Here is a 23,769-nt window from a genome sequence, read left to right on the forward strand (position 1 = left end):
CATTGATGGTGCAAACTGTGTGAGATTTAGGGCATCCATGTCTGCTCACAAATGAAATAACATAATTAAGATGAAAAGCAAGTCTATTATAAAAAATGTAAGGTGAGGTTTATATAGAGAAATTAAATTGCCTAGATCAAGTATTTAACATTTCAGTCAAGGTAAAATTGATCCTTAAATAACTATCAGGACAGACTCACTGGCATATGTATGTATATACATATATATGAAGACTATCTCTGCATCTTATTTCCACACTTGTGTATGGATAGTCACAGTGATCTGGATTCAAACTATGCTGGCAACCTCCTGATGATATGCCCTGGTGCAACTTTAGTCAGTCCAACACTGCGGTACCTCAGAAATATTGCACAGTTTTTATTCATTAATCTTAGTTGGACTTTAAAAGAATTGGCATCAAAGTCTTGAGTACAGTTCATTTGGTGTAAGGTCCTGGAAAGCATGCATCACAGGTACTATGGGGTGTTAAGAAAAAGAAAAAAAAATAAATGGGAAAAAGTCTAGTAGAAAAAGGTAACATTTTACAAGAAAATAAATAAAATACAAAAATACTTTCTGGGGCATTTAGAAAGACTTACAGACACATCCATCCTAGTATCTGATTCCCAGGTAAAACCACTTCCTCATTGGAGTCTGCCTTTCACTGATAAAGTCATACAATTTTCTGGCTTCTCATAAAAGTGCGAGGCAAGAATGACAGTGGGTTACTTCTATCAGCCTAGCATGATTTTTGAGATAGCCAAGAATCTATTACTCACATCGCAGGGAAGACGCTGTTTAGAAAAAGACATTGAATCAAGCATAGATGGTGTGCGCTGTAGTCATGGCTGGGTCATCTGTGACAGCATGCTCTAATGCTGAGGTAATGTGAGCCTAAGAATTTTCATGTAACATTTAGACATGCGAGGCACAGATGGTAATAATACTGATAAATTTTAGACAGGAGGGAAGGGAGACTCAAAAAGGCTTTGAAACTTGCCAATGTTTGTAAATCAGAGCCCACTAGAACCCAAACCTCTAAAGCAATGCCAGTTGTTTCTTCTTTCCTGAACATCATCATAATCATCATCATTATCATCATCATCATCATCATCATCATCATCATCATCATCATCATCTAACTTATAATCTTGACTGAAGCTTCCCACCTCTCCCTTCTCCTAGTCCCTCCCTCTCACCTTCCTTCCCCTCCATCTCCCCATCCTCTCTTTCTCCTCAGAAAAGGGTAGGATTCCTATGAATATCAACCCTCCTTGGTATATCAAGTTGCAGTAGGTCTAGTCACATAGCTTCCTTTCCTATTGAGGATCTACAAAGCAGACCAATTAGAGGAAAGGAATCCAAAGTCAGGCAACAGAGTCAGAGACAGCCCTTGATCCTGCTACTAGGAGCCCCACATGAAGACCAAGCTACACAACTCTTACTTATGTGCAGATGCCTAAGACAGTCTCATGCATGCACCCCACTGGATGGTTCAGTTTCTGTGGGCCCTGTGTGGACTTCTTGGTCGATTCTGTAGGTTTTCTTGTGGTGGCCTTGATCCCTTGGGCTCCAACAATCCTTCCTCTCCACCACCCACAGGATTCCTTAAGCTCAGCCTTACGTTTGGGTGTGTTTCCCTGCATCCTTTCCATCAGTTACTGGGTAAAGCCTCTCAGATGATAGCTATGCTGTGCTCCTGTCTACAAGTATAGCAGAATATCATTAATAGCGTCAGGAGTGGCCTCTCTCTTGTAGCATGGGTTTCAAGCTGGACTGGTCAGTGGTTGACTATTCCCTTAATTTCTGCTCCATCTTTACTCCTGCACATCCTGTAGGTAGGACAAATTGTGGGTTAAAGTTTTTATGCCTGGGATGGTGTCCCAATCTCTCCATAGGAAGGCTTTCCTGGTTCTAGGAGGTGGCTGTTTTAGGTTCCATAACTCCCATTGCTAGAAGTCTTAGCTAGGCTCACCCTCATAGATTTCTGGGAGTTTCCATTGTCCTAGGGCTTCTAGCTTGTCCCAGGGATGCCCAACCCCGCTGATTTCAGTTCTATTTCCCAGAAATCTCTCCCTCTGTCCCCTGCAACTTAACTCTCACCTATACCCTACCCTCCCTGCCCTTCTTTCTCCCAGTCCTCTCCCTTCTATCCATCCCAGATTCTATTTCCCCTTTTCAGTGAGATTCATGGTTCTCCACTTGGGCCCTCCTTGTTAATTAGCCTCTTTCTGTCTGTAGACTGTAGCATTGTTCTCTGTGAGAATATAACATTTTTGTCTTTCTGGATTCGGGTTACCTCACTCAGGACGATCTTATCTAGTTCCATCCATTTGACTTCAAATTTCATGATGTCCTTGTTTTTAATAACTGGGTAGTGCTCCATTGTATAATTGTACCACATTTTATTTATACATTCTTTGGTTGAAGGACATCTATGTTGTTTCAAGTTTCTGGCTATTACAAATAAAGATGCTATGAACATAGTTGAGTAAGTGTTCTTGTGGTATGGTAGGGCATCTTTTGAATATATGTACAGGCGTGGTACACCTGGGTCTTGAGGTAGAACTATTCCAAATTTTCTGAGAAACCACCAAAATGATTTCCAAAGTGATTGTCTAAGTTTGCATTCCCACCAGTAATGAAGTAGTGTTGCCCACGCTCCACATTCTGGCCAGCATGTACTGTCAATTGACTTTTTTATATTAGCCATACTGATGGGTATAGTGGGTAATCTCAGAGTAATTTCAATTTTTATTTCTCAACATATTTCTAAAAAAACTGCAACTTGAAATGTAGTCAGGATTTTTTGGAGTTTCTATTATAGAACCACTTCATACAACAGACAGATTTAATGTGTTGCATTTAGCCCATTATTCGTATGCAAAGAATCCATAATAAAAATAAAAATATAATTATGGACTTAAAGAAAGATCCCTATGTAACCTAAGATAATTTATTTCAAAAACATTTTTCTTAACTATCATCTATTATTTTGCAGAATGAATGAATGATAGGAAAATAGTTGATGACATCTTATTAATAAATTCCTAGTAAATTCCCATGCTATGGCATGTCTTCTTTATTTAAATCATCATTGTTTCATCAGTCAGATTTACTCATCAGTGTGATCAAAATCATGTGTTCTTTCCAATAAAATTGAAGGCGGAGAGGGAAATAAATGTGCTATGTCTTAATATAGATTTGATTGTTATTATATAATATATTGATATATTATATTATGTTGGATATGAAATATATTTATGACAATTTTATTTCCAACTGAATTGCTCTATTTCAGCAAAGATCAATTTTAAAACATTGTAAAAAATGTAGCTATACTAAGTTATGTTCACAGAAATTTTTCTTAGCTTGCCAGTTCCTGCCTTCATCCCTGTATGTTGCATGTTTATATTTCTCTCTTTTTATTTGTTTTTAAGTTAAAATTAAATTCGTTTTCTAAAACAAAGCATATACCTGTTCTGTGTTTCAATGAGCTGTACATTCTATGCCAGATTCTGAATCTTTATCCCACAACCCTCTATTGATTTTCTTTCCCATTATAATATTGTTCTGTTCCAACGGTCTTCTACAATTCATCACTGGTCATTCTCCTTCTGTCTGACTGACCCAAACCAGTCTGATTTGTGTTGATGAGATGGCAAAGAAAGTTTGACCAATTCAGTATTGTAAATTTCATTAAATCTTTTTGTAAAAAAAGCACTTGATATTGACCATACCGATGACAAAATCTGAGTCCTCAGACAACAGTATTATCATTATTATTAATATTTTAATTAAGAAGTAATGTCTTAGTACTCTGCTTTACCAATAATTTCCTGCTAAGATAACACCAAATATTCTCCTGTCAATTTTGTATTTGGTATAATAACAGATAATAGTTAATAATAATGTTTTTGAAGGAAATAAGTTTAAGCCAAGTAGCTCTTTCCATAACATAAAATATATTTTTGTATTTACTGTTTATTGTTTTAAGACAGAGTCAATAGATTAGTAGAAATCCTAAACATTCCTTGATTACACAAGCAGTTGTATGTTTGTAATGGTTTAGAAAAGAACAGGGAACTAAAGTTCATGAAGAATCCATATGCTTCTTAATGTAGGTGTCTGGCCAGGCACCACCAGGTAAGGGGTCCTCAGACACCAACCCTACAACCCAACTTTCCCCTGCTTGGTCCTCCCTAGGCACTTACAAGTAAGGGCTCCAGGTCCTAGAGCTGACAGGGAAGGTACACCCAGATTCCTAGATCTCAGTCCACACCCTCCTTATCTTCCTAGATCTAGGCACAGAGAGACAATGCATCTCCACATCCAACAGACAAGACTTTCGCAGACTGCCCAGATCCTTGTATCTGAAGGTAGAAATGATATCAAGCCCTGAGCACTCACATCAAAGCTTCTTTCCTCAGCCCAGCTTCAGGTGACCACATACAAGAGTTTCTGAAATCCTGACCCTACATTCTCTTTCTCATACATCTAAATGTTAAATGGAATATATATATATCAGATGGCCAGAGGCTAGGCTATGGAAGAAAATATAATGATTTGCTAATGTACCTTCCATAAATAGCATCTTATCTGCAGTGTACATAATGCTTACCTGGCCATACATCTCAACATATTAATTATCGCATTGTGGTAAGTGAAGACGAAGTTATGAGAATCTAGTAAATTACACATCTTCAACCAATGAAAGATGAAAATTGATGAGGAAAAGGAAAATCACACCCCGCCCCCGCCCACCCTGTGGATCAGATTCTGGGATGAACAATTCTGAAACTTTCCAAATGTTCCTCAAACTATGTGAATCCAAGTTGCTCCCATAAGCTGTTCTCAGAACCATTCCCACATCTTTATCCTTCCTATGTTTGTTACCACTTGTCTTCTTCAATTTAGTAACTTACTGACTCAAGTTGTGCTGCTCGTACTTGTCTGTGGAGAGGTATCCACCAGTGCATGTTTTGCTAACCAGAAGCTATATACTTTAAGAAGATTGACTGCTCCTCTTCTCCAAACTGTGCATAGCTCCTTAACTAAGGGTGGTCCCTGAATCTTGGAAAAGTATGTTATCTAGGTGTGCAGTCTAGGTGTGTAGTGGGTTTGGCCTGATGCTGCTTGTATTATAATGTTAATTTGATCCCCAAACTGCTTACCTGAGTGTCTGCACATAAGACCCTGAGTGACCCTGCCCCCGCTTGGTTCTGATTGGTAAATAAGGATGCCTGCAGCCAGTGGCTGGGCAGGGTGAACAGAAGTGGGACTTTTAGGATTCCTGGACTTGGGACCAAGAAAGAGGAGGAAGGAGGAGTTCTGCCATGCTGGGAGAAGGAGGGGAGAGAAGCCATCCCTGAGATTAGTGGAGAACAGGGAGGCATAGCCCACTTATGAGGAGCCAGGAGGGTGTGGCCCAGATGGACAGCTAAGTGGGTCCTGGGTAGGCAAAGGAGAATATAGAGTTTAGTAAGTAATAATTGAGAATTATCAACAGGAGGTGGATTAACCTCTTGGAGGTTAGGAAGTAGCTCAGCTCTTGCATTGCTTAAGGCATATCCAAATATAAAGGCTGTGTGTGTACCTTTCATTCAGGAAAATAAATCACTGGGGAGGGTATCAGGAACACTTCCTGGATTTATATATAAAAAATATTGCCACATAAGTGTGTTATCTATTTAGGGGTGCTACCTGCATGTGCTATCTAGGAATGGTACCTAGGTGTATGTGCTTTCTAGGTGTGCTACCAAGGTGTGCTATGTAGATGTGCTGTCTAGGTGTGCTATCTATCTAGGTGCCCCATTTTGTGGATGAACTTCCCACATTCACTTTTTCCCTGAACTTTGACAGGCCTTTAGTTTTCCTTTGTAATCACCATATTCCACACAGGAAACCTCTCTGAAGTGGTCTCAGATCTACATTAATCTACTTATAAAGATACGAATGTAAAGAACTCTAGCAATATCCATTTAACAAAATAATAGTAATATGTTTGCCATTGAGACCCATTGATCACACCAGTTATGGGATTTTGGCCAGATTTTCAGTACCAGCCATTTTTTTCCTGTGGAGCAGGCCTAACCAAACTACGTTCATAGTTGTTCTATTTACAATAGCCATGAAATGGAAACAGCCTTAATGTCCATAAATTAAATGGATAATGAGGATGTGGTACTTAAATACAATGGACTTTTATTCAGAAAAAAATGTGCTAAATGGATGGAGCTCTAAGAGTCTGGAGTGATGCAATCTAGACACAGAAAAACTAGTGTCCTGTATTCTCCCTCCCATGTGACTCTTAGTGTTGAATCTTTATACTCATGTTTGATTTAGGGTATCTGTGGAATTCAATAAATGAGGCACCAATGATGGGAATAGGGACAAACAGTCCCACCTGCATGTTCATAATAAAGCATAGGTGACATGGGGGCGTGTAATAGGGAGGGAGGGTAAATAATGGGGGAAGAGCAGTTTAAATGGGGAGAGGAATGGGTCAAGCATAGAGACTGGCTGATCAAGAATTAGGTAATTCTAGGGATGATTAAAGCAAGCATGTGGAAACTTATTTACTATTGCATCACACAGTTTCATGCTCATCCCAGAAGCCCTTGTGTCAAACTAAACATCCTGTGCCAAGAGTGAGATGACTATTTGTAAGTTGGTAAGAAGTTCCAAAGACAGTCCAGACTGCTTCCATTGCTCTTGGTTACATTTCAAACTTGGTAAGACCATTAGTCTTCTCTACTGTTTAATAGTCTGCAAAATCTCTTTCACAGGATCTAAGATAAACTGCACCCATTCTTTAACTCTGCTGTAGAACACAGAGTAAACCATTCAGCATTTCTTAGCTATAACACTGTTACAATGATGGATGATGGATGATGAGCCATGGAGAAGCATCAGCAGGTTATCTACACTTGCTGTATCCAGTTTTTCCTACCTAACAATCTGTGACTCTTCGTGCATGTGCTGGGAGATGAAGAGTAGTGATAATCCCTCAACTGTGAGAAATGGAAACACCATCACTGAAACCAACCAGAACACAAGTGTCTTCAGAAATATTTAAGGATCACCTTTATCGTGTCTGGAAGTTATATTCAAATACTAGACTCATACAGCCTTTTGTTTATATAAAGATTTCACCATATAAAAACCACGTTATCCTAATAGTTTGCATGTTTAATTAACATACTAATTACTTTGTTGTTTGAGCCAAGATACAAGGCCACAAGTCTCAGGCAATTCTGATTCCATTGAATTCAACCTCAGATTCAAAGGGAATGATTCAATTGACTGTTCCTAGTAAGAAACATAAGCAAATATAGAACTATGTATTCCCAAATCCAGTGGCATATAATATGGAAATTTAATTGAAATTTTCAAATCTATAACTGAGAAACCCATAAACATAGTTAGGTGAGAAATATATTAAAGTGTCAGGCTACAGAAATTTATTAGATGAAAATTTTATTTTCAACAACACTTGGAAGAAAATAAATTATCGCATGTACATATCATTCATCTAGATAGTAAGAGAAATTTATGGTAATGAAGTTCCGAGGATCTGCCCAAAATTGAAAATGAGGAATCTGTTTAGAAAAGTGTGAAGATATTACTTGGGTGAAAGCATACAACAATGGATACAGAGTATAGAGACTGACTTGCATGGTGTGAAAATATAGCCAAGTTAGCAGTTGAATCTATGTTTGACTGAGCTATGTTTGCCTTTAAAAGAAGGTTGACAGATTCTAGCAGCCAAGTGTAATGGACAGTAGAATCTGCTTCCATAAGTCACAGTAGGGAAGTCAGACACTTCATAATTCAGAGGTCTGAGGCCTCCTGAGAAGCAGCTTCTAGATTCATGACTTAGGGAATAGTAGTTGCCAGGTCAAAGCCCAGAGAACCAGCATCTGTCCAAGCATATGTCACAGCATATGTCCCCTGGCAGGGAATACAGGCTGGGGAGCTCCTGGGATGGTAGCAGAACATCTGTCAGGGACTGGACACCACACAGGACTTCTGACAGCTGTGGGGTTCAATACAGGCCTCCTGGCAGCTCCTGTTCAGAGAGGTGACCAGATGGCAGGTTTGGGGAGAACAGCTGGTAGAGGTGTAGACCATGTTGTTGGATCAGGAAGAGCCACAGTATCCTGAGGAGGGCAGGCAGTGCTTATGGGAGAGAGACAAGTTTCCAGAACAACATTTAGAGGACACGGTGAGAGTTATAGAGTCAGATGAATATCACTGAGGAAAAGCCTGAGTTTAAATTGTCATTTTGTGGAAAGGTGGATTTAAATACTTTCAGTGATAGGTATGGTATCCAACAGGTTCCTCCTTCACATAATTGTGTGCTTCCTTCTTTACAAATGTACAGATCAGTAATTTCTCTGTAATTACAGTTGCATTTGAAGTTTTCAGTACAGTATATTTATGTGTTACAATTTCCTTGTTATGGCAAAAGACAATCAACCACTGATGTCAGAATTGCCATGAATGTTTTACACTAACATTTATTCTGTCATGTCTGGGAACATCCCTCCTTTTCCTTGTGACATAATTTTATGTGTTTTGTCATAGAGTATTATGAGAAATATATGTTTGTCTTTGATTGTAGGGAATGAAAGTAGTGTCCTTTTTCTCCTAATAACGAACATGAAGCATTATTTAGAGTTTTATTTAAAACTTGCTGAACATTATACATACTTTCATTCATTGCAGTTTTCATAATTAGTCCATAATATATGGACTGTACAGAAATAACTACGTGCTTCACTCTCTAGTAGCAAGAGAATAAAGGACAATAACCAGATAGCCTCACACCAATTGGTATTTTGGACCATTATAAAAATGCCATGTTCAGGGATACATGCAGAAAAGGAGATGGGAAACTCTTAAAGCCAAAGGAAATGACTCTTAGGAAACAGAGTCTTCAGAATCAACAGGTCTGATGTACATGTGAGTTCACAGAGAATAGGGAACCCAGAAGACCTACACAGGTCCAAACCACACTGTGTCCCAGCACCAAGAGGGAGAAGTGGACATAATCTCCCAGCCCTAAAGAAGTAGATGTTTTAATTGACATTCATGGGAAAAGGGATCAGCTTTCTTCAATGGCATCCTGCTGGTTATATCAACCATACTTCTGGACAGGACCTATGCAGGACTAGTGGGCCAACACAAAACTAATTCCATGCTTGTCTGCCAGCTGTTGCTTCCATTTTGGAGTTCTTTTGTTTTGTTAGAATTTTGTTTGTTATTTTTGGCATTTTTTGTTTGTTTGAGAAAGACAGACAGACATGCATGCTCCCATGCACACAAACATATGTACGCGCGCGCACACACACACACACACACACACACACACACACACACACAGGCAGGGAAGGAGAAGGAGGAAGGGAGGAGTTATGTAAAGAAGAGGATCTGTAAGAAGTTGGAAGGGGAAAACATAAACAAGTATAAAAATGTCAAATAAAAAGAAAAATAAATAAAATACAGTTAAAGTATAAATACTTCACAAAATATATGAGAACATGAAACACATATTAGTACCAGAGTTTCTGTCCTGTGGCCTTAAAAGGTAATTGGGACTCATCTGCCTTTGGCAATATGGAGAATTCACATCTAAGCCCTTGGGTAAGACCTTAGAGGACAGCCTACTACTTGTAGTCTTCTAAATGGAGTCTGTATAAAAAGACCTTACAGCCTATTGACAGCACAGACTGGACTTGACGGATTAATAAAATGCAAAGTGGTAAAACACAGAGTGTGTAGCGAGCAGGATATGGAGAAGCTTGGGGGCTGAATATAATCAAAACACATTTCAAAGAACTAATAAGAGTGAGAAAAAGATTTCCTCCTAAGGTGTCATTAAATATGTTTCTATGAATCTATCATTTAGTATAACCAATAATAAAATGTATTTGAAATGAATTAGATTATTCCTTTTAAGCTCTTTGCCTAAATCTGAGTTTATTTTTATTCTTTATTTTGAGTCTTTCATATGAGGCTAATGAGATAGATACAATAGGTTAAACATACACTGTGAAGCAATTTTGAGAGTAGCAGAAATAGTAAAGACTCCTTGATTGTACTAGGTGCTCTATGTTTTAGATTAAAGGACTCAGGAAAGAACAAAGAATAGAAATTTCTTTAAGAATTCAGCTTCTGTGATTATTTGATTTATAAGCATGGCAAAGTTTTAAACACTTTGTGAGGCATACCTTGTTTCTGTTATTTCCTAGCACTACATGAACACCGTTATGTCTCATGTTACCTTGTTCAATAGAGCATTCTGCCACAGATGATCAATGTCAAGGCTACAATACATAATACTTTTATTTTAGTGGGACCAACACTTTGGACAAACTACTGTTGCTTGCACACACACACACACACACACACACAAACACACACACACAGACATAATTGTTCACATAGATTTCTGTTGATATATATGCACACACATGTGTTGTATATATATATCAACAGAAATTGTGTCTGTCATTCCTCCCTCATAAGATTATGATAATGTAGTGTATTACATACCACCAACCACTAAAAGATAAGCTATTCCTTGTGGGTAGGACCCTAAGGTTCACAATTTCAAGAGTGACTCTAAACATTCCTGAAAGTTCCTGGAATTTAGAATTTCAATTGCACCTTATAAATGCAACTTCAAGATACACTTCCAGGTCTTTTTAAAAAAAATAGATTTTCATCTTTAATTTTCTTTTAAGTATCATCTACTGTAAGCAATACTAGATTTCTAATATATTTGTCAAATAATGTATAGCTGAATTCTTGAGTTGTATAGTGCCTTGAGACTCAGAGTACAACTAAGGACAAAATGCTCTTCCCCAATTCTTTTTTTTTTCTTTTTTTTTTTATTCGATATAATTTATTTACATTTCAAATGATTTCCCTTTTCTAGCCCCCCCACTCCCCGAAAGTCCCGTAAGCCCCCTTCTCTTCCCCTGTCCTCCCACCCACCCCTTCCCACTTCCCCGTTCTGGTTTTGCCGAATACTGCTTCACTGAGTCTTTCCAGAACCAGGGGCCACTCCTCCTTTCTTCTTGTACCTCATTTGATGTGTGGATTATGTTTTGGGTATTCCAGTTTTCTGGTTAATATCCACTTATTAGTGAGTGCATACCATGATTCACCTTTTGAGTCTGGGTTACCTCACTTAGTATGATATTCTCTAGCTCCATTCATTGGCCTAAGAATTTCATGAATTCATTGTTTCAAATGGCTGAATAGTACTCCATTGTGTAGATATACCACATTTTTTGCATCCACTCTTCTGTTGAGGGATACCTGGGTTCTTTCCAGCATCTGGCAATTATAAATAGGGCTGCTATGAACATAGTAGAACATGTATCCTTATTACATGGTGGGGAGTCTTCTGGGTATATGCCCAGGAGTGGTATAGCAGGATCTTCTGGAAGTAAGGTGCCCAGTTTTCAGAGGAACCGCCAGACTGCTTTCCAGAGTGGTTGTACCAATTTGCAACCCCACCAGCAGTGGAGGACTGTTCCTCTTTCTCCACACCCTCTCCAACACCTGCTGTCTCCTAAATTTTTAATCTTACCCATTCTGACTGGTGTAAGATGAAATCTTAGGGTTGTTTTGATTTGCATTTCCCTAATGACTAATGAAGTTGAGCATTTTTTAAGATGCTTCTCCGCCATCCGTAGTTCTTCAGGCGAGAATTCTTTGTTTAACACTGTACCCCATTTTTAATAGGGTTGTTTGGTTTTCTGGAGTCTAACTTCTTGAGTTCTTTATATATATTGGATATTAGTCCTCTATCTGATGTAGGATTGGTGAAGCTCCTTTGCCTTACAGAAACTTTGTAATTTTATGAGGTCCCATTTGTCAATTCTTGCTCTTAGAGCATACGCTATTGGTGTTCTGTTCAGAAACTTTGTCCCTGTACCGATGTCCTCAAGGGTCTTCCCCAGTTTCTTTTCTATTAGCTTCAGAGTGTCTGGCTTTATGTGGAGGTCCTTGATCCATTTGGATTTGAGCTTAGTACAAGGAGACAAGGATGGATCAATTTGCATTCTTCTGCATGCTGACCTCCAGTTGAACCAGCACCATTTGTTGAAAAGGCTATCTTTTTTCCATTGGATGTTTTTAGCCTCTTTGTCGAGGATCAAGTGGCCATAGGTGTGTGGGTTCATTTCTGGATCTTCAATCCTGTTCCATTGATCCTCCTGCCTGTCACTGTACCAATACCATGCAGTTTTTAACACTATTGCTCTGTAGTATTGCTTGAGTTCAGGAATACTGATTCCCCCAGATTTTCTTTTGTTGCTGAGAATACTTTTAGCTATCCTGGGTTTTTTGTTGTTCCAGATGAATTTGAAAATTGCTCTTTCTAACTCTGTGAAGAATTGAGTTGGGATTTTGATGGGTATTGCATTGAATCTGTATAGTGCTTTAGGCAAAATGGCCATTTTAACTATATTGATTCTGCCGATCCATGAGCATGGGAGGTTTTCCCATTTTTTGAGGTCTTCTTCCATTTCCTTCTTCAGAGTCTTGAAGTTCTTGTCATACAGATCTTTCACATGTTTGGTAAGAGTCACCCCAAGATACTTTATACTGTTTCTGGCTATTGTGAAGGGGGTCATTTCCCTAATTTCCTTCTCTGCCTGCTTATCCTTTGAGTATAGGAAGGCCACTGATTTGCTTGAGTTGATTTTATAACCTGCCACTTTGCTGAAGTTGTTTATCAGCTGTAGGAGCTCTTTAGTGGAGTTCTTTGGGTCACATAGGTAGACGATCATGTCGTCTGCAAATAATGATAGTCTGACTTCTTCCTTTCCAATTTGTATCCCTTTGACCTCCTTATGTTGTCGAATTGCCCGAGCTAGTACCTCAAGTACAATATTGAAAAGATAAGGAGAAAGGGGGCAGCCTTGTCTGGTCCCTGATTTCAGTGGGATTGCTTCAAGTTTCTCTCCATTTAGTTTGATGCTGGCTACCGGTTTGCTGTATATTGTTTTTACTCTGTTTAGGTATGGGCCTTGAATTCCTGTTCTCTCCAAGACTTTAAGCATGAAAGGATGCTGAATTTTGTCAAATGCTTTTTCAGCATCCAATGAAATGACCATGTGGTTTTGTTCTTTGAGTTTGTTTATGTAGTGGATTGTATTGATGGATTTCCGTATATTGAACCAACCCTGCATTCCCGGGATAAAGCCTACTTGATCATGGTGGATGATCGTTTTGATGTGTTCTTGGATTCGGTTGGCAAGAATTTTATTGAGTATTTTTGCATCGATGTTCATAAGGGAAATTGGTCTGAAGTTCTCTTTCTTTGTTGGATCTTTTTGTGGCTTTGGTATCAGCGTAATTGTGGCTTCGTAGAAGGAATTGGGTAGTGTTCCTTCTGTTTCTATTTTGTGGAATAGTTTGAAGAGTATTGGTGTTAACTCTTCTTTGAAGGTCTGGTAGAATTCTGCACTGAAGCCATCTGGTCCTGTGCTTTTTTTGGTTGGAAGACTTTCTATGACTCCTTCTATTTCTTTAGGCCTTTTGGGACTGTTTGGATGGTCTAGTTGGTCCTGATTTAATTTTGGTATTTGGTATCTGTCAAGGAAATTGTCCATTTCCTCCAGATTCTCCAGTTGTGTTGAGTACAGGCTCTTGTAGTAGGATCTGATGATTTTTTGGATTTCCTCAGTTTCTGTTGTTATATCTCCCTTTTCATTTCTAAGTTTGTTAATTTGGATACTTTCTCTGTGCCCTTTGGTCAGTCTGGCTAAGGGTTTATCTATCTTGTTGATTTTCTCAAAGAACCAGCTCCTGGTTTTGTTGATTTTTTGTATGGTTCTCTTTGTTTCTACTTGATTGATTTCGGCCCTGAGTTTGATGATTTCCTGCCTTCTACTCCTCCTGGGCAAAATAGCTTCTTTTTGTTCTAGGGCTTTCAGGTGTGTCATTAAGCTGGTAATGTATGCTCTCTCCATTTTCTTTTTGGAGGCACTCAGGGCTATGAGTTTTCCTCTTAGCACTGCTTTCATTGTGTCCCATAGATTTGGGTATGTGGTGTTTTCATTTTCATTGTGTTCTAAAAAGTCTTTAATTTCTTTCTTTATTTCTTCCTTGACCAAGGTATCATTGAGTAGAGACTTGTTCAGTTTCCACGTGTATGTGGGTTTTCTGTTGTTTCTGTTGCTATTGAAGACCACTTTTACTCCATAGTGATCAGATAGGAGGCATGGGATTAGTTCTATCTTCTTATATTTGTTGAGGTCTGTCTTGTGACCAATTATATGGTCGATTTTGGAGAAGGTACCATGAGGTGCTGAGAAAAAGGTATATTCTTTTGTTTTAGGATAGAATGTTCTATATATATCTGTTAAATCTAATTGGTCCAAAGCTTCAATTAGTTTCATTGTGTCCCTGTTTAGTTTCTGTTTTCCTGATCGGTCCATTGAGGAAAGTACAGTGTTGAAGTCACCCACAATTATTGTGTTAGGTGCAATGTGTGCTTTGAGTTTTAATAAAGTTTCTTTTACGAAAGAGGGTGCCCTTGCATTTGGGGCATAGATGTTCAGGATTGACAGTTCTTCTTTTTGTATTTTTCCTTTGACCAACAAGAAGTGTCCCTCAGGGTCTCTTTTGATGACTTTGAGTTGAAAGTCAATTTTATCTGATATTAAAATGGCTACTCCAGCTTGTTTCCTGAGACCATTTGCTTGTAAAATTGTCTTCCAGCCTTTTACTCTAAGGTAGTGTTTGTCTTTGACCCTGAGGTGTGTTTCCTGTAAGCAGCAAAATGTAGGGTCCTGTTTACGTATCCATTCAGTTAGTCTGTGTCTTTTGATTGGGGCATTAAGTCCATTGATGTTAACAGATATTAAGGAATAGTGATTGTTACTTCCTATCATTTTTGACGTTATTTTTTAAATTTGAATGCTTACCTTCTTTTGAGTTTGATGAAAAGTTACTTTCTTGCTTTTTCCAGGGTGAAGTTTCCCTCATTGTATTGGTGTTGTCCTCCTATTATCCTTTTTTGGGCTGGGTTTGTGGATAGATATTGGGTAAACTTGGTTTTGTCATGAAATATCTTAGTTTCTCCATCTATGGTGATTGAGAGTTTTGCTGGATATAGTAGTTTTGGTTGGCATTTGTGTTCTCTTAGAGTCTGCATGAGATCTGCCCAGGACCTTCTAGCCTTCATAGTCTCAGGTGAAAAGTCGGCTGTGATATAAAGGTCTTCCTTTATATGTTACTTGGCCTTTTTCTCTTACTGCCTTTAGTATTCTTTCTTTGTTTAGAACATTTGGTGTTTTGATTATTATGTGACGGGAAGTATTTCTGTTCTGGTCCAGTCTGTTTGGAGTTCTGTAGGCTTCTTGTATATTCATGGGCATCTCTCTCTTTAGGTTAGGGAAGTTTTCTTCCATAATTTTATTGAAGATATTTGCTGGCCCTTTAAGTTGTAAATCTTCACTCTCATCTATGCCTATAATCCTTAGGTTTGGTCTTCTCATTGTGTCCTGGATTTCCTGGATATTTTGGGTTACAAGCTTTTTGCATTTTGCATTTTCTTTAACTGTTGAGTCCATGGTTTCTATGGAATCTTCAGCATCTGAGATTCTTTCTTCTATCTCTTGTATTCTGTTGTTGATATTTGCATCTCTGTCCCCTGATTTCTTCCCAAGGCTTTCTATCTCCAAAGTTGTCTCCCTTTGAGTTTTCTTAGTTGTTTCTACTTCTGATTTTAGATCCTGGATGGTTTTGCTTAGCTCCTTCACTTGCTTGTTTGTGCTTTCCTGTAATTCTTTAAGAGATTTTTGTGTTTCCTCTTTCATGAGCTCAGCCTTGACCAAAGTTCTCCTGTATTTCTTTAAGAGATTTTTGTGTTTCGTCTTTCATGACCTCAGCCTGTTGAGCAAAGTTCTCCTGTATTTCTTTAAGTGTTTTTTGCATTTCCTCCTTGTTGGCTTTTGTATTCTCCTGGATTTCTTTCAATGATTTTTGTGTTTCCCTTGCAAAGGCTTCTAACTTTTGATCCATTTTCTCCTGAATTTCTTTAAGTATGTCCTTCATGTGTTCCTGTACCAGCATCATGATCAGTGATTTTAAATCCAAATCTTGTTTTACTGGTGTGATGGGGTATCCAGGAGATGTTGGTAGAGGAGAATTGGGTTCACATGTTGCCATATTGCCTTGATTTCTGTTAGTGACGTTCCTGCGTTTGCCTTTTGCCATCTAGTTCTCACTGGTGTTAGTTTGTCTTGTCAGTGCTGGACTCACCAGTGCAAGCTGCCCCTTCCCAGTTGGCCTCTGGTGCACAGTTTACCTCCTGCACTGCTTGTAGACAGGGTGCTGCTGCCCAGGCTGTTCAGATCCCAAAGCAGGCACCCGAAGGCTCCCGCTGGGGCCCGCTGGATTCACTGGAGCACACTGACTTCTCCCAGCTGGCTGCCCGGAAGCCCAGCTAGTCTCTTGCAGAACTTGGAGATATGGTGCTGCCGCCCAGGCTGATCTCAGTCTGTCCGATCCCTGGAGTCCAAAACCAAGATGGATGCACCTCTCCTGACTGGTGGGAAGCCGAGTTCTGAAGTGGCTTCCGTGCAGGAAAGGTGCCGCACAACTGCAGCTGCTTGCTGCCCGGCTGGTCAGCGAAGGTCAGTGGTCGTGGGCACAGGGCCTATCTGGACCCTGTGTCACCTTGGTTCCACTGCTGATGGCCCTTCAGCTGGACCAGCCACTGCTGCACTGCTGCACTGCCGCCGCCGCCGCCGCCGCCGCCGCCGCCGCCGCTGTCCCCAATTCTTAAGTACACTGGAGACAAAGCACATAGACAAGACCCCAACCTGGGGAAGGAAGCCCACATGCCTCTGAGCCCTGAAACACTGGGCTTTATAGTAGTTCAAGGCTCACATTTTTCTTTGGTGAACATCTCCACTCAAATACTGATCTTAGATCACTTTTGTCAATGTGGAGGCCTCGCCTTATGAATTATAATATCTGATCCTTAGTGTTTATATTTCATCACCATCCTCATTTCTCTGGTTCTCTGATTCAGCAGAAATTCTTTATGCTTCGATGTCAAGCACCTCTTACTACTGATTAGCCCAGTGTGCAGATGCGTATGGCAAACTTCCTAGAATTGAATACCACCAATAACTAATATGACAAAGGAAAAATTATATGCTCTCAGATTCATCTTTATAATCATTTTGATCTTTAATTACATCTCTTAAAAATGCAATGTTATAAAAAATAATACAGTGAACAATATAGTGAAAATAATACAGTAGAGCTTTCAGAATGCACACATTTATTAGAATAATGCTTGCATTTTAAACTGCTCTTAGATGAAAAGCAAAGAGCATATGTATCTGTAGACCAAAGAGTAAGGAATAACTTGTGGTTAACCAGAATATCAAAATCTGGAAGAAGTTGAGAATAGAAGTGTCTGTCAACAGAAGGATGAACCAGTGTCCTAAACAAGAAAAAATGCTACATGCACAGAGACATTGCCATTGATAATGCAAGGATAAAGATAATTACCAGTTGAATCAATAAAGGACAATCCCAAATTTCTGTCTATAACAAGGAGGTTGACAGGAACTAGCAGCCAAGTAGGTTGGGTAGCAGATATTGGAACTATAACTCAGGCGAGGTAAGCCAAAAGACTCCGAAATTCATATAAACCAGGGTATGGAAGTTGTTGGGCACCAAACCCAGAGCCCCAGCATATGTCCCCTCAAAGGAATTACAAACTGTAGAATGCCTACATTTAGTAGTAAAAGGGCATCTGGCAAGGGCTAGACAGTACACAGGAATCTGGCACCTGGTGGAATCAATACAAGTCTCTTGACAGCACTGTGCAGGGAGGATCCCAGATGGCAGGTACCGGGAGAGCAGCTGGTAGTGGTGTAGACCAGATTGCTGGGGTAGGAAGAGCCACAGCAAGAACCAGCACAGGTCAGGCAGCACTTAAGGGAGGAGGAGAAGTTTCCAGAGCAACAAGCCATGTTGAGAGTATACGAGCTCAACAACGTATAACTAAGAGATTCCATGGAACTTTTCACTATGTGAAGAGATGGGCTTAAATCCTCTCAACAAAAGGTTTGGTACCAAACAGGCTCAGCTTTGCTCATTCCTTTGCTCTCTCTTTTACTAAAAGAGAGTGTTGGATTCTCTGTCCCTGCAATTGCGCTCAAATACATCCCCCTATAGTTTGTTTAGGGATTTAATTTCAGTAATGCCCAAAAATACTATCCCAAATCCAAATTTCAGAAACATCATGACTCTTGTACAACAAAGTTTATCGCATACCACACAGTCCAAAAAATTCCTTCTTTACATGAGAGAGAGAGAGAGAGAGAGAGAGAGAGAGAGAGAGAGAGAGAGAGAGAGATTTTGAGGAATATGCTTGCCTTTTGTGAAAAATGAGAATAATCATTTTTCTTGTTTGAGAATTTGAAGCCTTACTTTGAGTTTTGTATGAATTGTACATGAAGTGACCATACTTGGCTGCATCCTTTCTAATTTCTATAACTTATATGAGGATCACACAATATTAGCATGTATTTCATCTCCAGTACCAGACATTCATCAAGAAAAACTGAATTAAGATTGAGCTTGGATAGAGCCACAAAGCGAGGTAATATTTGTACATATGAGGTTTCAAGGTGAGATACAGGCACAAGTCTTGACATCGAGGGCTTTATGAATGAAAAAGTGATAAACCCTTAAGGGACAACAGAAAAATGATACCTTACATCCTATGTCTGACATATGACCTGGGATCATACCAGTTCTAATATATGAAATCATGGCAGTGTTCATTCTCATACTTTAAGAAACAGGAGATTTTCAATGACTCTGGATTTCTCTGACATGGTTTTTCATAGAAGTCTGGTTTTCCCTGGGATTCTCTATGCTATAACTGAAACTGGAGAAGAAACAGAGATTCCTAGGAGAGTCTCATGGCCAGCCTTAACACAGACGGTTGCTGAGTAACTTGAAGCTAACCTTGTATCTGTATAGGGGTACAGATATTGGGAATCTTCGTTTTCTCCTGAGCCATCTTCTGTCAAAGATTTTGGAGAAGTAAAATAAACATGAACAAAGCCCGAGTACATCAAATCATGCTTTTATTGTTTCGAAATAAAATATAGTTTTGCTGGATAACAGAGAATTCATATTTTCCCCCTTGGGTATGTTAAGTAGGATTGATAAAGGGAATCACGTTACTTGGTCAGTTCTTATTTATTCTTATTTACTCTGTGCTTATACAGCCTGGGTGGTACCTATATTTACATAATATTTACTAAGTACAGCCCATTCTATGTGTACTATAAACTATTCAGTTTATCAGAGGAAAATAATATAACTTAATAATATAAATTGTTATTTAGGAAGTAATTGTTTGATTGCCCTCTTTGGAAGATGATCACTCAGTCTCAGGAGATGAAAGGATGAGTTGACTCATTACATCCACTGATGCCTGAAGGAAAATTGAAAACATGCATGCACCATTCCTTGCCAGGAGCTGAAGAAAGAATAAAGTGGAATGTAACCAACCCCATGTCAGCCAGATCTTTGCAATGTTTCAGACACATAATTAATTCTGGTAATTTGATTAACTCATCTCCCTTAACATTTTTGTCAAATTGATAATAAATCTCACAATTTTAGCAAAGTAAGATATTGTCATAAATAATATCATACAAGGTGGGACCATGAGCACTCCCAGATATGGTTGAAGGTGTTTATTGTAGATCTGAGGTAGAGCACAGCCAGAGGCGTCTGGAGAGTCCATGACCAGCAGACTGCACTTGGCCATGAGAGGAAAGAGAGGAAAGGATAGTGGTAGAGGAAGAGAAAGAAACTACTACGATAGAGAGGCAAGAGAGAGGAGAGCAAAGGGAGGCTTAGCTGATATAGAAGGTTTAAAAGAGAATGAGAAGCTGAGGGAAAGGAAGCCCACGTGCTAGAGAGGTTAGGGTTGGAATTGGTGAGAAAAGCCAAGAAGGTGTCAGTATGGACTCTGAAATGTGTAACAGGTTCTCATGGTGGTGAGGGAGCCCGGAAGACACATGTCCTTTGGTAAACTCATAGGCACCACACATAGCCATTTCCCCCTTTCTGCTAGAAATAAGGAAATAGTTCCCTTGGTAGAGGGGAACTAGCTCCCTGAGGAAAACTGACTTTTGTCTAACTGCTAGAATTTGTACCTTAATATATAAATCGAGAAATCTTTAAAGAATTTTTGACTGTGATGAATACAAGAGTATTATTCCCAAACGATTTTCATTATTCTACCATTTAGAATAAAAATAAATACATATAAAATACACTTATGTAAGCCATCTTGGCAAGTACAGTTTTTCTTAGCTTGTCTATCACCATCTTCACTTTTGAGGACATTATTTTTCAGTTCTCATCTCTTTAAATTTAAACTATAATTACAATAATTACAAGCTAGTGCTTTTAGTGGATTTTTACCTCTGGAAATGGCTGTCAAATATTTTTCAACATGAGGGTAAAACAAATGAAAGGCTGCCCATCAAATCTATACATCAACACATTTTTTTTCCATTTAATAACACTAAGTAATCATCTTTAAAGCAGGCTTCTCATACTAGTTGTTATTCTGATAAAGTACAGACTGCTATGTGTGAGGAGGGCTATGAATGGGCTTAGCGGACATTCTTCAGATACATGCTATGCATGCTGTTTAAAATTAAACTCCTAGGTTTAAAAAATAAGTGTCAAAATTGAATTAATTTTATTGTCAAACTCACATGATGTGCTCAAGCGAAGATATCCATTTCTTCTCTACCAACAATGGCTTTATTTTCAAAGCAGCACAAGTAAGATTTGAAATTTTATTTATCCTATAGTTTTCTTCTAGATTTTCCATGAAGAGAATTATGAGGGAACATAGTCAACTCTATCCATTAGCTGTCTTTGTCTACGTAGGCTCAGCAGTGTTCCATTTTCCTTGGCTTATTTTGTGCCTTTGCTACTAGAGCTGCAGCAGAATTCTCTGTGATCCACAAAAAAAGAATATTGGGAAATGAGAAGTCACAACAAGAGTATAGCCTTTACTACATTCCTCAGGAAACACACCTCAACTTCATTAGAGAAGTAAAAGCATTGCTCTTATAACATCCTATAGCAAAACACCACTAACAGTGTCAAGAGGAAAAGGAGGAACTTTGCTGCTGCTGATGAAATAAATGTTAGGGTAAAAACATAGGAGTAGCTCAGAGCATTTTCTATGTGTAAGTTACAACACATGTAAATATACTGTACAGAAAATTATTCAAGTGAAACTATAATTACAGCGAGATTGCTGAGTTCTATGTTTGTAAACCAGGAAGCACACAAATATGGGCAAGATGAAAGGTGGGTCAGCACACCTATTTATGAGAGCATATAAATGTCCTATCTATAGGGTGCATTACAATTCTGAATATTTTCAGTTAAATGCAACTGAGTTCAAATCTCAACATGGTCTGTAACTGTTTCTCTGGAAACTTCTTTTCTCCTTCCCTTAGGTAGTACCTTCCCTCCTCAGATTCATTCTGAGGCTCTTCCTAACCCAGCAACCTGGTCTACACTACTACCAGCTGCTTTCCCCAGTACCTGCTAGTTGGGCTCCTCTCTGCACTTACTGTCAGGAGACCTACATTGAGTCCTCTAGCAGCCAGAGGTCCTGTGTGTTATCTGGACCCTGCCAGACGTTCTGCAACCTCCCCAGCATCTCCTATCTCAGCAATTTCTGTCATCCAACCCATGCTGATCTCTGACTTTGATTTGAGCAGCTGCTATTTGTTGGGATATGGGTCCAGACATACCTACTTGGCATATCAAGTAGCTACAAATCTCTGAATTATGGAGTCTCTCCTTTCTCTGTATTGTGGCTCTGAATTCTCCTAGCCAGCCCACTAGGCTCCTAGTGTCTCCCATTGTTCTTGTTGAAGATCATGCTTTGGTACTGGGTCCTGTGGAATCGACTGTTAGGTTTCGTTATTCTCCAATTATCAAAGTCTTGTTCTGTAGCTTTTGATTTCCTGCTGTATCCCTATCTCCATCCTCTCATTAATGGCTCTGTTCACACTCAGGTTGTATTCATGTCTAATTCCCAGGTATGGCTTGCTGACTGTACTCTTTAAATACATATATGCTTATTTGGTTTTCATCCAAGAGCACTTGAAAATGGAATGTTTAATCCAATAAATTGATACAAGTTGACACCTCAATATATTGTTCCTATTATTATTATTATTAGTAGTAGTAGTAGTATGCTAGGTTTAGTTCCTGAATTCGCATATTTAGAAGACAATAAAGATTAATATATTTCCTTAATTGTATTTTTTGACCAAAATAACATATTTTTTGTTATTGTTGGATATGTTCCTTTATGAAGGAGTCATTAATAATAGGAAGACTGTCATTTCTATTGCAAATTAGGTTAAAATACAATGATGATCGCCTGAGATTTTAAAATATGATCTTTTACTGATCCAGGAAAATAGAATAATAAAGATTTTAAATAAAAATTTCACCATCAATAATAAGGTATAAAATTTATTGGGTTCCACATAAAGACAAAAATATTTAAATCTAGTGTGAGAAAGGAATTCCTCACCCAACTTGAATTCCTCATGCTTGGAAACTTTCTTCATCCTGCTGACATCCTCACCTGCTGTGGTGTGGGCACCATGGTTGAGCTTTGTTTTGAAACAATGTGTAAAGAGAAGTACACCAATCTAGGGGAGAGAGAGAGTTAGTTCAAGAGCAGTGGTGGCTTCCTAAAGCTCCTACAAGAGTTGGCATTTCAATCACGTTAGAAGTGATGCAGTTTTTCTTGTAGCTTTTATTCCTTTGTCTCAAATAGACAAAGCCAAGCTGATGTCAGAGGTGAGGGTGCAGTTTCCATGAAATAAGAACTAGGAAAGGGAGATAGCACCCCATGGAGTGGTGCACTGGCTGGGAGTTCATCAACTGGGCAGCGGGAAGTTATGGTCCCAGGAAGAAGGTCAGAACTAACAGGAGGGATGAGCACACAGGTTGCCATCTTGGGACAATAGAAGTCATGAATTCAGAATCGTGATCAGAGATGACACAGGCCACACATTCTAAAGCACAGAGCAGAAACTGTGGAGTCAGTAATAGAAGTTATCTTGTTCAGACTTGAGGAGAATGTGTATCAGAAGAGAAATGAATCAAAGTAGCAGATCTAATTCTGGAAGGCCAACCCAAAGTCAGCCAAGGAGAGGGCCTGGACATGGAGTACTGAATCTTGGAAACTGAGCATACATAGAAGAGAATCAAAATCCTCATAGGTGGTGATACAACTGAGGGCAGTCAAAACAACCTAGAATGAAAACCCGTATGGCAGGACGTTTTATACTTACTAATTTCAGCTTATATACTATGGAACCATAGGATTAAGACAGTATGTTACTGACACAAAACATACACAGGAACAATGAGAGAGAATAGAGGAGGCAGATCCATCCACACAAGCAAGTAAAGGTACCTGACCTTTACCATGGTAACAGGGACAACTTTGTCCTTAAAGAAAAGACTTTTTTTTTTTTAACAAATGATTCTAAACCTAAAGAAAAATGAAGCATCTCCCACCTGCACTTCACTCAATCCCCATGGAGAAAGGACCTCATCACAGCACCTGACACACCTACATTTCTAGAGGATAGAAGAAGGCATGTATTTCAATTTATAGGCACAGGCATAGGCATGTAC

Source organism: Apodemus sylvaticus, chromosome 15 (assembly GCF_947179515.1).
Source record: "Apodemus sylvaticus chromosome 15, mApoSyl1.1, whole genome shotgun sequence".
NCBI lineage: Eukaryota > Metazoa > Chordata > Mammalia > Rodentia > Muridae > Apodemus > Apodemus sylvaticus.